At 45.0% G+C, this 14,583-nt stretch overlaps 1 long non-coding RNA gene across 1 annotated transcript; it reads right to left on the reverse strand.

Moving 5' to 3' along the window:
• Positions 1-1,189: 1,189 nt before the first annotated feature.
• LOC134171112 (uncharacterized) lies at positions 1,190-14,105 on the reverse strand. The gene is made up of 3 exons (XR_009967481.1): positions 11,703-14,105; positions 4,495-4,764; positions 1,190-1,982 (listed from the first exon to the last, which is right to left on the reverse strand). It is a non-coding gene; the product is annotated as an uncharacterized LOC134171112 (long non-coding RNA).
• Positions 14,106-14,583: the final 478 nt, after the last annotated feature.

Here is a 14,583-nt window from a genome sequence, read left to right on the forward strand (position 1 = left end):
ACTCCTCTAGGGTGATATCATTTTATATGAAGAAAAAAGTTAGCTCAGATGGCAGTTATATGTTTCGGAAGCACCTTCTAATCAGGGATTGGTGATTCATTATTAGCTTCAGCAGGCGATCCATCTGACATGTAAGGGGAAAAAATTAGCAGCTGTCACTGCATGATGAGTTAATTTCCTGATAGGCCTGACACTGAAAAGCCATTTGGAGACATGGAGATGGCTGATGAGAAAACCTGGTGCTGGTTTATAATTGGAGAGAAAGAAAGGGCAGAGAGACAGAGGGAGATGGGGGAGGGACTGAGGCTAATCTACAAGTGGGGATGGATGTTTGTGTATTTACTAAACAGACTGCTTCACCATAATCCGCATTACCGCGCACACACACCTCGGCGGTTAAGTAATAAGGACCGGGGCCTTTCATTTTCCTTCTGCTGAGTGTCATTATTTCTAGTCATTTGTAATTAGTACTCCAGACGGTTTTACTCTTACTCCAGCCTGGGTGAACGGTGTACAAGCACGCGATTGGGTTATCTTGCGGTGACATTGAAACCTGACATTTTAGTGGAAAGGGGAGAAAATGACGCTATCCCTTTAATGGTTCCCCCTGCAATTTTCTTAATTGCAGCTTGAGATTTCAATCAATCATACAAAAATAAACTTATCTGAAACAAATATTGCTAAAACTTCCAAGGGCGCTGTTGCAAATGATGAAAGGGTATTCAAAGAAATCTCTTGTATAGTATGAGGAAATGTGCTCTTCAAAATATATAAGCACATGCCTGTCTGTTTAGGCTTTGTAAGCATGGTAAGTAAAGCTATGGGGGAAATAGGCATGCAAGACCAAATGCAGTTCAGTGTGAAATCTGCTGCCTTGGGTCTGTAATAGGGACAGCAACACAGAGTCCTTTATACGTATTAGATAAAGCTAATAGAGAGCCCTTGGTTAGAGACTAACTAATTTCGCATGTGGCTGTCTCTGCCAGGTACTTCTTTAAAGGGTTACTTGGTTTCAGCTATTTAAATAAGGTATTTAATATGACCAACAAAGGAGGCCAGGCTTTTCTTTAACTGGAAAAACAAACAGACAAACAAAACCGAGCACAGTGAATAAAACTTTTATTTTTGAAAATGGTAGAATATGATGGGATTTTCACCATTATCAGAAAGCAATTTTTGATTGGGAAGAGAACATACCAGTGGCCTCCACCAACGCTATTTATACAAAAGCAGCTTTGCCCTTTTTCTATTAGGTTGTTCTTAAACAACGGTCAAGGATTTGGGATCGGTGTTGGAGGATCCAGGTAGGTAGGTCCAGCATGTTTTGTGCAATCAAAATGTGATAGATGACCACTACACAAGCTAAGATTATGTCCTGCAATGTAACAGGACATCTGGCCTTGTCTAAGACATATTCTTGTCCTCTAGCAGCAATACATTTATCAAGGCTACTTAGAATGATCAGTTTTAACACATAGCCCTGTCCTGGAGGTCATCATTAGCAGAGAACCATCGGGTTCTGGGTGATTCTGATTAGTAAGAATAGCAAACACCTGGGCAGCAATAGCTTAACTCTGGGGGGGCTTTTCTACCACATTCCTCCAACCTCTGTTCACTCTTCCTGCTTTGAATCTTCATTCCTTATTGCAGCTGGTTCAACTTCTGGGAGGTCCTGCACACAGCTGTCACCAGTTTGTCATGTTTGGGAGTGACCCACCTGGATATGGTGGGGACAGAGGAAGGGGTTTGTTACCTCCACTAGATTGCATCCCTTGTTATGCAAGTAGCCGTGAGCTTCAAGTTCTGTGAAGTGGTCAACAGAAAGGTTTTGAAAGTCATCCAGCTCCCTGGGAGGACTGGTTGGGTAAGTTAAGTGTCACCAGGGGACATCCTGTCAAAGGAGAAGAAAAGATTGAGCAAATCCAAGGGTAGGAGGCAGAGCCTTTGACAGGCGGCTAGGAACTGAGCTTGATAAGGAGCTCCTGAAAACAGAAATAGGACTGAGTTACCAGGAACTGAAAGCGATGGTTGCTCACACATAACAAAGCCACGCACACAAGAGCTGAGAGCAGACAACACATGAAGACAAAACCTGCCTTTCCAGCACACACCCACAACCCAAATCCAGCTCCTTTTGTCTTTCCCTTCTCCCATCCCTCTCCACCAAATCATAGGGCACAGACAGGCAATTTGGCAGCTGCATTCAGCCGACCCTGGTGTGCTTGTCCCTGATGCAGGACAGCGGCTGGTTTGAATGCCCATAACAAGTGCAGCACTGCAGGTAGCCCCAGGTCAGAAATGGGCTTCTGATACCTCCAGATTCCCTCTAGAGGAGGCACATGTCTCATCCAGGTAGGACAGAGGGCCACCAGGGGAAGGAAAGGACTGGTTTCTGCTGCAGATGAGGTCTTTGCTAGTGGATGTCTTATGCCAAGGGAGTTTCATGACTTTCTCCCAAATCAAATCCTGCTAAGCTTCTTCAATCTGCCAATGTGTTCCTCTGTCACTGGGGGTGTAGAACAGGTTTGTGTTTTCTGCTCAGCATATGGTGGTGACTGCTGGTGTTTGGTGACTGTGAAATCCAGATGCCCAGCTCCAGGAGGATTTTTCCCTTGCTAGGGACATCTGGCCATCCTCTCGGCCTTGCTCTTTCTTCTCCTCATTTTGCTCGCAGTCTGTAAGCCTTGCCTATGAATTTGCAGAACAGATCATTCAACTGATTTACTCTTTAATTCAAGGTTAAGAAGAAGTCAGCAAAAGGAAGCCTGGGGTTGTGTTTGCATCTGAGGACCCAGATAGAGATGTGTATGTCCCAAGCCCACTGCCTGCTCTTGCCAAGGCAGCAGAGGGGCTGAGGCTGCTGTGGCACATTGAACAGAAGGCGATGGCACTGTTGGCTGGCAGCAGTCTGGTGTGGAACACAGGTGAAAGTAAACCTAGAGGGATAGATACATCCAATACACCAGGATGGATGCCTTGCTTTGGCTCAGAGCAGCTAGGCGCTGTCTGGGGTGTTTCTGCTCAGGCTCCTGTCTTAAATCCATATGCGAGCTATGATGATAAATTCAGGGACAGCAGGTACTGCGAGCATTTCGGAGCAAATGGAAGCAGGAATTTTCAGGAGCTACATGTCTCTGCAGTAACTGGGAGTTTGGATCCAAGGGAGAAATTCTGAGTGACCTGGGAGAGCCTCTAGGCCCCACTTGACACCTCAGCAGCACAAGTGCAGCTCCTGCCCGAGCCGCACAGCCATGGTTTAGCTGTAGTGTGGGTGTCTGGCTGCACCCCAGTGTCCTTCCCTGCACTCTGCCATGCCACGGGAGGTGTGCTGGATCTCACTCAATACACAGCTTGTCAGTAATGTGTCTTGGTGGCTTAGTGGGTGGCCCCATGCCTGGTTTACTGTGTGCTGTTGAAAGCCTGCCCCAGAAGCCTGTCCATTTTCTAGACATTTCTTCTACTACTTGTCACTCAGGTAACTGAGTGCTTCCCAACCCATCACAGCTTTGTCCCCCTTTGGGCCTGCTAAAGTATCATGAGGAAATATTTTTCCTCTTTCACAGATGGGCAGCTAGAGTGTAGAGAAAGTTCTCCAACCACTTGGGGGAACTCCTCTGAGCATTATCTTTCCAAAGCTCTTAGACTTTGGCAAATGGGGAGATATTCCTGGTATGTGACCGTCACACTGCCCTTTTAATGCTTCATCACGGTCTTTGGTGTCTTCCACTGTGAGTGTGCTCAGCATACCCACAAGCCAGATTCCAGGGGCTGATGTGGGCACTGGACTGAAAAGGGCATTTCTTTGTCTGCTCTGCTGTGCCCCATCTTTTCACCTGCCTCCTGACTGTTCCTGTTGGCTGTGGGGATTTCTGCTCATGATATGCAATAGCCAATTTCCATTTCTGTATATGAAGCAAGGAGCTCATGTGGATATTAAACATACAGGCAACAATACTGCATGGGTTGTCTCTACTGGGTGTAGAGGAGCCCGCATAAAAGGGACAGCTAGGCTTTGAGTGTTCCTACCGGGAGATCCTTAATTGACCTGCCAGCCCTGGTTGTTCACCAAATGCAGGCACCCAACCATGCAGCAGAGAGCTGACCCATTGGGCAAGTGGCAGCTCATGGGGCCTGTTTTGCCTGCACTGCAAAGGGGATGAGCACAGCTCAGAGCAGTAATAGCTGGTGATGGGGAGTCATCTGCTTGTGCGGTGTACTGTTGGTGTTAATTCAAAGTGAAGGGCCCAGTTCTGTTGTGCCAGACACCAATGTGTGCACACTGGGAGGCACGTGTGGGAGATCTGTTTTCTTCATCGTCCAAGCAGGTTCCTAAGAAAGCCCTTTTGATAATCAGGCTGAAAGCTTGCTGAAGTGAAAATTAAACCACTTTAAATGCTGTTACAGAAACAGACTCATCACAAGCCAGAGCTGGGTTTCTGTACTTGCCACCCAATAAATACATGAGGTTCAGTTCTGACGTCAGACCAGCTTTACCTTGTGCATGTCCTCCGACGTCTGGTTTTCCGGTTACGAACTGCAGTAATTGTGATCAATCAGGCTCTACATTCACTAGCCACAGGCCGTTTTATTAATGAATCTACATCCCATCTTCATTTTTTCACAATCTCATCAAATCTCTTCTAGATCCTGTTTACATTGAAATTTGTCTGCAGCACACCTTTATAATGTCATCCGATTTGGAATTCCTGATTCTGCATCAGCTCCTCAGACCAGGTCCTCAGGACACAAAATAACAACATGTTCCTGGAATAAAAGAAAAATGAAAACAGGAGAGCTTTCAACGAAGTGCAAAGAAAAGCCATCGATTTCTAAGTGATACCATCCTTCCAGGTTGAGAACAGGCTATGGACAGACAATACTTTCAAACTCTTTTCTGTATGTGTGTGTCTGTCTGTTTAAAGGCTTGAATTCCTGCAGAAGGCAAACAATATAGAAATAGAAAATATCAGGTAGTTTTTTCCTTAGCATTGTACATTTTCTGTTTGGCACATGGGTTTTATGAATATTTGGCTTGACTAGCTAAAGACATGAATGTGACATGATGCAATGTGTTATAAATGCCTCAGATCAAAAGCAGAATGGGGAGAAAAAGCTTTAGAATAGAAGTTTATTAAAAACACATACATACAGTCTATTCTAAACAAACAAAAAAAAATCACTAATGTTCCCCTGTTGCATCAATGCCAGAACATTATGTTTGCAAATAAGAATTCAGCACTACAAAGACAATGCCCTAGATTAACTAAGATCCCATTTCACAAAACCCTATGGCAATAGTCTGCAACATCAGTCACAGGAGAAGATATAACACAGACGCATTTGTGCCCTCATGCAGCTGAACTGAAACAAAACAAAGAGTGAATTAGGCTGAATATCTTACTGTGTGCAACGTATTGTACAACAAGGCACCTTTGGGAATGTGTCACAGGGTTTGGTAAATTGAAAACAAAATAAACAGATCTATGGGAATAAATAACATCATATTAGATGTCTGCTGCATGTAGACTACATTAGCTTCTAGTCACAACCAGGCATCGGTTTTCCCACTAGTTTTTCAATGCCTGTGAACAGCAGATGATCTGGAGCCCCTGCAAAGAAATGGGGGCAGGAGCAGAGGGAGGCACGCTCCCACCCTGCATGCCCAGACGGGTGTGCACACCCTCGCTCACACTCTTTCCCTTCCTCTCAGTTCAACATGATTTCAGGCAGATGAGGGACCAGTTTGTCCCTTGCTGCTTTGCATGCATTAAGTCAACATTGCCATTTCTGGACCAGTGCAATGAGTGGAGGCATTTCCCTCACGTGATGGTCTCCCATTGCCGATTGGGTGAGTGCTCTGGTGACCCGCTTTACCTTCAGCCTGGTGTGCACTGCCACCATCGCTCCAGTGGCTTCTGCAGGCCCGCCAAAAGCACCAGTGAATGGCGGGGTTTGGTGTGGCCAGGAAGAGGGACAAGGTGCATAGGGCACCTGGTCCTGACGCAGCCACAAAACACAGAGGGAGCTGTGGAGAGTCGGGTGAGGCAGGTATTTCACTGCGTCCTGTCTCTAACTACAGAGAAGTTTAGTTGATGTTTTGAAAATGTTTTTTTATTGCTAAGCCATATGGGGCCAACGTCTGCTTCCAAGTACGTGGGTGAAACCCCACTGATTTCAGTGCGATCGCTTACATGAACCGAACTTAAAAGATCAGGCCATATTTATCTCAGCAAAAGTTCAAGCTAATTCATTTTCTCTCCTGTTCTCTCTCTCTCTCTTTCTGTATTTTGCTTAGCTGAGCTGAGCTAAAGGAGCGCATGTCTTGGAGATAGCTTTTTAAATATAAAATTTGCTTTATAACCCCAGAGCAATATGTCATTCCACAATTGCGAAAAATGTACTCTTCCCAAAGAATATCCTTCTGAAGCAAACATTGGCTTTATCCTGTCTGAGATCTAAGCACCATCCTTTGAATTCATGTATATCAGAAAAAGGCATAGAACCGCAATAGAGCAAAACGATGGCCTCCAAATTGTCATTATTCCAGTGAAAAGTCTATTTCTTCCCTCTAAGTAGCCGCTATGGGCCTTGAGATGAAATGCAAACATAACAAAGGACACAGAGGAAAAATGATATTTTAGTAACTTTTTTGCCTGAACACTCTCAGGAGATGAAGAAGTTTGATGAAGAAGTCAGGGAAAATTTTAACATTCAGGTAACTGATATTCTTGACTCTGCTGACTAAACTCCTTACGGCTTAAGTGGCAAGCAGCTCCCGCTTTGCTCTCCGCAGATGGGAGCTCAGATCCACCAGTGGCCCTTTCCAGGGAGCAGAGAACACTGCACGGCCCTGCTGGGCTGTGGTCAGCTAACATCCTTGTCATTTTTATTTCCTCCCATCTCCACTTGTAAGAGGCAGTTTGAAGGATACTGCTTTTCAAGTGCTGTCTATAGATGTTCAGGCAGCTGGGTTTTGTTATCCAACTTTTGAAAGGTATTTCTCATGAGAAGGACCATCAGAGAGGGTCCTCTTTTGGCCAGCCTTGGAGTCACTTATTCCCTCTTTCACACACATCTGAAGTTCCCCCCTACTCATAAACTGGAGGGCATGTATTTGACCTTATCTGCAGATCAATATGTTCCCCTTTGGGTTCCTGAATGCACTCAGGCATTTTTAATTTGATTTCTCTATTCCCATAGACACAACAAGATGAGAGAAGGATGAAGCTGACAGCTCTCATAATCAGCGCTCATTTTCTTTCGCTGGTGTGTCAGAATTATATTTCCATATTTCCTTCCATTAGTATTTTACCTGCAGTCTCCAAAGGCTCATGCTGGTGTGGTGAATTAGGACTCCTGACACGCCAGCCACCGAGACACACCACTGTCTCAGTGACAGTGCATGAGCACACGCATAGAGCAGCAGCACACAGGTGGCTGTGCGGCACAAGCCCCTCCACGGTCTCTCTGCTCCTTTATACCAGCCTCAGTGAAGGTGGTGTAATGTGAGTACCCTCATGGTATGGAAGATGTATTTCAAAAGCCTCCTGACACCAGAAACTCCTCTCATGTCTTCAGGATAACACTACTAACACTGACTGAATGTAAAGACCTTGATGGCTGCATGCTGTCCCCATCTCAGGATGAAGACCCTAAAGTATTCTGTGCAGTGAGTCAGGAGGTAACAGTTTAAAAAGAGCTTACAAGACTTAAGAGCCTAAATAGTATTTATTAAAAGTGGCATTGTCACTTGAGAGCTAAAGCCCTACTGAGTGTTTCCACACTAACCAAGCTAAAGTTGGATCTGACAAACTTACCTCAGGCCAGCAGGGTCCAACAACCCTGAAGGTCGATCACCTACATTTCAACAGATGAATGAAAAAGCATTTACCTGCAGGAGGGATATTATTTGGGATGCTCTTGGCCTTTGATTTCATATGAACAATTTGCAAATGGACAGGAGAAACTGCTTTCAGATTTCAGTACCAGTGCCAAAGAATTTATCCCTCCCCAAACCATGTGAAAAGTAAATATTCATAAAACTCCTGTGTGTGAAGGCAGCAGAGAGTATTCAAATGTGTCTGGAAGGAATCTCTTTCATTTTCCTCAGGTACAAATAAAGCACCCCCCATCCCCTAGCTCCCTCTAGCTCTCCTTTTAAATCTCTTTTTCATGTCTCACTTTTTACTGCTAATCATTTTTCCCCTTTGCTAATGATGCTAACCTTAGAGCCTGCTGCAAACTGACTTGTTTCATGTCAACCTCTCTCTATTGCCCACTTTTGTTAAGTCACAAAGCAGGTTTCAGTCTATTCAACATCAGCTATTTCTCTGACTTGAATATTACAGTTGCCTATTTCAAAGGCATCTCCAAGCCCACAGTATTTCTGCACAGATACCTCTGTTATTGTCTGTCATCGGGATGTGCTGGCTCCTCTCCTGCCTCTCCCCCCAGCCTCTTCCTTCCTACGTATGTGGCAAAGTCTCTCTCTGCTCTAATAGCTCTCCTGAGAGCAGGGTGAAGCAGGTCTTTACGGAGGCCTGTTAATTTTAAAGGACAAGCTTTATATATTAACACCCCTGTGGCAGTCTGCTCCCCACGCAGCAGACTGTATCCCCACCATTTACCCAGAATTAAAGAACACAAGGACCAAACCTGCTCCCCATCAGGATCCTCTGGATGATGCCAACACCAATTCCCACCTACCTCCAGCTTCAGCGAGCATCCCCGTGCAGGGTCAAAGCCACAGAGTGACACAGAAGGGAGCAGAGAGCCACGGGGTTGCCAGAGACCCATTGACTGGCTTTGTTGACCCATGAGGTGTCGGCAGCAAGGGGAGCTGATGGAGTAGATCTGCTTGTTTAAAGGAGCCTGTGTTACAGCCTTACATCCCTTCCAAAGCCAGTTTTCTCCCAGGTGCTGGATTCTGAGGGAGGTAGTTTTATTGTCTGCAAGGCCATTGTCCTACATACTTTATTTTTTTCCATGTGGTTTGTCAGAAGCCACAGAGATTTAATTGTGGGTGTAGCAACGTTTGAACTTGCTGGGCAACTGAGACCTTTTTGGTGGCTTGGAGTAACCATGAGGAGGTTTTTCTCTGCAGATAAAAGATTGTGAAACAGTAACTATTTAGCATAAATTGTGTCTTTTGGCTCACTAATCACCTCTCATTTCAAAACACGCAGGTCTTATTTACTCCAGCACGCCTCCATTGGGCTGTGACATTGGTGTGGTCTCCTACACCCCTCATCAGGCTGAGCAAATCCTTTGGAAAGGCTGACCTCTTAAACTGAAATCAAACAGTTGAGGCTTGCAATGGGGACAACTTTCATTCTCTCTGAGGCATCCCTTCCCTTTATCACACATCCCATCCCCCACGCTTCCCTCCCCAAAAGACTGAGAGGGAAAAATTAAGAAGGAAGGAAGGAAGGAAAGAAGCAAGTCTGGTTGGTGCAAAGGGAGAATTTGAAGTTATTGCTAATGTTAGCGTTTCCCCTTGGCTTGTTTTTTCACCCTGCTTCCCTGGCACACAGGTAAAATAACAAAATAAATCCCAGAAAGGGCTTTCTGCCAGGCTGCCTTTGGAAGTTTGCTTAAGTGGCCTTAAGTAAGATAATATGCAAGGAGTGTGAAAAGAGGAGACTTTGTCTTTTCACATTAGCAGCAGCCCTGTTCAAGTGGCAGTATCTATGAAAATGCTGTTCAGCCTTTAATGAGACTACAGTGTGTTAGTGTACCAGTCTAATTAATCCCATATTTTCACACAGCATAATTACTGAGCTGGAGCTGAATTATTTGGCTACTGGAGGTGGAGCAGTGCCTGCACTGTCCTCTGTCTCTGCTCCTCACAATTTATTATGCTATACAGCAAGACACCATTGAAACCTCCTAGTATAGGACTATCTGTCATCTCTACATTATCAGTAAAATACACCACCTTCCATACTGTGCTACAAGGGCTTTAGCAAATTGCTATTTTTATGGGATATGATAAAGGAAATGCTACCTTATGTTCAAATTTTTAACTGTCTCGTGTATGGAATATACAGTCGTGCTTCGTGCATGCTGGTTCAGAGAGGCCTCATTTGCATTGCCACAACCAGGGTGGTTTTCACCCTGTTACTTCACTCCCATTCAGTCCTCTTCTTTCTTTTCATAATCTTTTTTTATTTTATTTGTATTTTTATTTTTTTATTTTCCTTTATCTTTTTTCTTTTTTTTCACTTTTCTGTCTTTCCCTCTTTCACTTTTCTTTTTCTTCCTTTCTTGCTTGCTTGCTTTGTCTTTTTCTCTTGCTTTGCTTTTCTTTCTTTTCTTTCTCTCACTCACCCCCTCTACATCTCTCCCCCCACTCCTTTAGCAAACCGGTCACCCCTACACTACTATAATCTCCATCTTTCCTGGATTTAAGCTTTTTCATCTCTTAAAGTGCTTTCTCTCCCACCCCTCCTAGTTTGTGTTATTCCTTGAAACATATTTTTTGCACATTATTATTCACCTCTGATATATGATCTTGCCATTTTGGAACTGGTAGAGCCCCCCACCCCCTTCCTTCCCTTAGGAGTTTAGGGAGATTTGTGGTTTAAACATTTGCTCACTTGCTAGTGTTTTTGTGACTGGTTTAATAGTATCTTTTTAGTGGAAGGCCAAACACCACATTAACTATATGGAACTGTTTTAAAATTTTTCTTTTCAACAAAAAAGTAAAAAAAAAAATAAGAAAAAAAGAGGGTTATACCCTGTAAATTTTAAAACCAGCCTTAACAGTACATAAGGCTATTTTGTTATTGTGTATGGTTTCCATACAAGCGCTGTGAGATATATGGGTGTATGTATACCAGGCAAAGTGAGATCTCAAAATAAAGAAAACCACATGCTTAATAGCACAAGCGGGAGAATTACTTCCCCAAGTTTTTACCCAAATAGCGGCCCCGAGACTTGAGCTCTCTTCTACACAATCCTAAATCTAAGCTATTCAAGGAGCAATAACGTGAATTTCATTACACCTTTGCTGATACAGAGATTGAGTATTGGATCTGACACTCTGAAGCTCTTCCATATGTGCGCATGGGAACCCATACAGCTTGCACTGCCCCCCAAATTAGTGATGCCACGAGGGGTCTTTTATCAATCATCCTGGGGCAGCTGAAAGTAGCCCAAGCTCAAGGCTTAAGCAAGGTTAAATGTTAACAAAGTACAGCTTTCAGCCTTTGCAGGCCTGGTCAGATTAGCCGTGGGGTGGCATAGCTTCTGTGGGGTCAGTCTTTGGAGGCTCGTTGTGATGGAAGCCTGCAGAGCTGTGGCTGCTGACCCCCATGTGAAGCACAGAAAGCACACATGTGTGCAAGGTTACCAGCTGCAGAAAGATGGGGAGGTCTCTGCACCGGGATGTGGTTCATGCAGGTTTAGTTGCGCATTCGCTGCTGCATGGACTATGCTGACAAAGTTTATGGAAGAATCAGGGTGCTTTTAACAGGGCTGTGAAGAGAAAGTTCAAAGTGAATGAGCAAGGAATAGCTCTGTGAGAGCAACAGGATATTGCTAAAGCCTGGCCTTCACTGCCTCTGGCACCTCTGGAGAGTTGCCTGGATGAGAGTGAGGCTAGAGCAGCATCCATGGGTCCATGTGGAGCCTGGCTGGGTGTTGTGTGAAGATACAGACCACTACAAGCTGCAGCCACCGCTTGCTTTCAGGCCACTTACTTCATAAATGGGGACCAAGGTTTTCAGGAAAACAGCATTAGGCTGGCTCTGGTTGTGACAATTCAGAGGGGGCTATGCACATTAAACCTGAGAGGCCTTATGGGTGTCTCATTTTCCAAAACTGAAACAGTCAAATCACTTGAAGGTGTCTCAGGCTGTCAGCTCTTCCATGTGGCACCCAGAATCACTGGCTACTTCTTAAAATCATGTCTGCACATGGTCTGTAACATATCAGTTCTTCTGTGTAAACACACGATGAAGTTTCCTCCCTGCCCTTGCACCCCTGGTTTTTGCTGTAAGACTGTTTCCCCATTACTCTTCATATCTGTCAGGATGCCTTATCCTGTGAGCTGTCTCTTCTCGGGTATTTTCAGAGCTCTCCTCATTCCACTTCTCAATTCCGTCTGCTCCTTAGGCTCCGTAGGCTGAGCTTTAAACCTTCCTCCATCACCCACTGCTGCCCTGACTCTCCATTTGTCTTTTTTGAACCTGTGCACCCATCCAAGTCCTAAAGCCGGCCTGCTACAATCTTTATATTGCAGCTTTGTAAAAAAGCACTTTGAGTTAGTCCTGATCTGTTGTGCTCTGGTGGCCAGCTGTAAACCACCAACACTGACCTGCCTTGCTCACAGAGGTACTCGGTTCTTTCCCTGAGCTCGGAGCAGAGGCCTCTCAAGATGTGGCATTTCAAAACCATGAGGTGGCACTTCAGGGCCAGCACTGGCTGCTCATGCCAACCATGCCGGGTTCTTAAACTGCTTGGCTGGGCTGGAAGCTCAGAGACACGAAAACACATTCTTCTGCAGCTCCACTGAGAGCAGTGTCAGGTGTGCAGGAGGTACATTTTGACTGTTTCCAATGGCCTCCCCACTGCTGCCAGCTCCTTGGTACTTACAGAGACCAGTCCTGTGCAAAGTGGGTCACCTTGCTGCCTTTTTTTAACTCCATCTCTTTCTGTAACGTTTTCTTCCTCTGTTTCCACCCTTGCTGTGTTTACAAGGTGGATTGGGAAGCACCAGGCACAGGAATTGGCACTTACAGCTGTGGAGCTCACACAAACTCAAGTGACAGATGTTACATCGAGGATGGAAAAAGCGCATTGCCGATACTCGAGTCTATCTTCACCTGGTTAGGATGCTCTGATTAACTGCTCATAGCAGTGCTGCCTAGGTGATGGGACAGCAGCTGGTGCCTGTGCTAAGGCTACCAGTGAAGATCCATGTTGTGATGGTTTATTCGTGACAAGAACTCCTATGAGCAGCTCCTGTGGAGCAAATGGGTAGCAACAAAACAGTAATAGCTTATTTCTGCATCCTGTATGCGATCTTTCGACTGTAGGCTGAGGTACACAAGAGGATTCAGTCCTTATTCTGGACATGTGTGTGCTTCTCAGTGGTTTCCATCAGTGGTTTTGCATGCCACGTCCACCCTCTGTGCCAGGGTCACAGAGCTCATGAGTGCCTCTGCAAGTTATCCAATGCTCAAGAACTTTGAAAGAAACAGCTGGGATTTAATATTAGGTACACCAACTTACCATGACATGTTCAACCTTTAAAAAAATGAATGATTTCTTTAAAAGGTTGGATGTCTCCTACTAGCATCAGAGCAAGCAACTTGGGGTGGGGAAAAAAAAAATCAAAAAGCACCACAAATAGAGAAATGAGGAAAAAAAACAGGTGTGTGCTAAAATGTTGTGGAGAAAAATAATTACTGGAAGGCTTGATATAAATAAGACATTACATGACCCCTTCTGCCTGTAGGGGACTTCTGGAAGTGACAGACAAGTAAGGCAGGGTCTTAATGAATAGCCTTTCCCTAAAATTCTTTGCTGTGGGCTCAGCATAAACCTTTACATGAAAGTGGGAGCCTGTGAGCAGTAGGAATTATTTATATTAAATGTGCTGCTCAGCAAAACATGGCAAAATTCCTATTCCCAACTGGAAGAAAATCATATTTCATAGCTGTAATACCATTAAGGAGGATACAGCGATTGGCAGTGGGGAATAGGGGTGGGAGGGAGGCCCACTGGTGGGGGGAAGGGGTTTTTCCCTGCTAGGAGATGGGGCCCTGCTGGGTGCCTCCACAAACTGGGCTCTCTCGCTGCCCTACAGCAGAGGATAGAGAAGGGGAAAAACAGAGGGCAAGAGCCTCCACCTGAGACCAGAGGTAGGCTTTGCCCAATGGAAAAAAACATTGAACTTAGTAAGGCTGAACCCAGAAGGGTTTTATGGAGATTGCTCTTAAAAGACAATAGCCTTTTAATGGAGGACAGGATTGCTGTTAAAACCACTGGATGAAATCCTACGGTGATTGCCAAAAGGTTAAATCACTAGTCAGGCCATGGCCCAATATAGGTGACCAGGGGCCAGCAGGGGCTAAGCACTGCACAGGAAAAGTTCCTTCATAACAGGGAAACAAAGTGTGGAAAGGAACAGCTCTCTCCACAGTCAGCTGTGCTGCAGAGCTGGAGAAGCAGGTAGAAATATGGCCAAGGGCACTGAAACAGGGCCAGAGAAGTAACAAGAGCAAGATGTGCTGGTACAAAGTGTCTGGGGAAGACAAGAAGGTGATGCCATTAGTCTTGGGAAGAGCCCAGTGGCAGCAAAACCCCAAAAGAGAATGCCCCAGCTCTGAGAAGCAGTTTGGGTTTTACATACTACTGAAATAGATCTCTCTGACTCAGGGCTGGGATGTGCACCTTTGTGCTATTGTGTGTGTGAGTGTTTGTGAACTAATTGATGGCTGCTCAGAAATAAAACCAATGTTAGTGTCAACAAAATGTTGTTTTTTTTTTTTAAAACCTGTGCCTGTAGCACAGTCATGGGGGACTATTAAACCCTATGGCCCCTCTTTTAACCCTGGAAAGAATGGGTAGACATGA

Source organism: Pezoporus occidentalis, unplaced genomic scaffold (assembly GCF_034315485.1).
Source record: "Pezoporus occidentalis ecotype Australia unplaced genomic scaffold, CSIRO_AGI_Poc_V1 ctg4, whole genome shotgun sequence".
Lineage (NCBI taxonomy): Eukaryota > Metazoa > Chordata > Aves > Psittaciformes > Psittacidae > Pezoporus > Pezoporus occidentalis.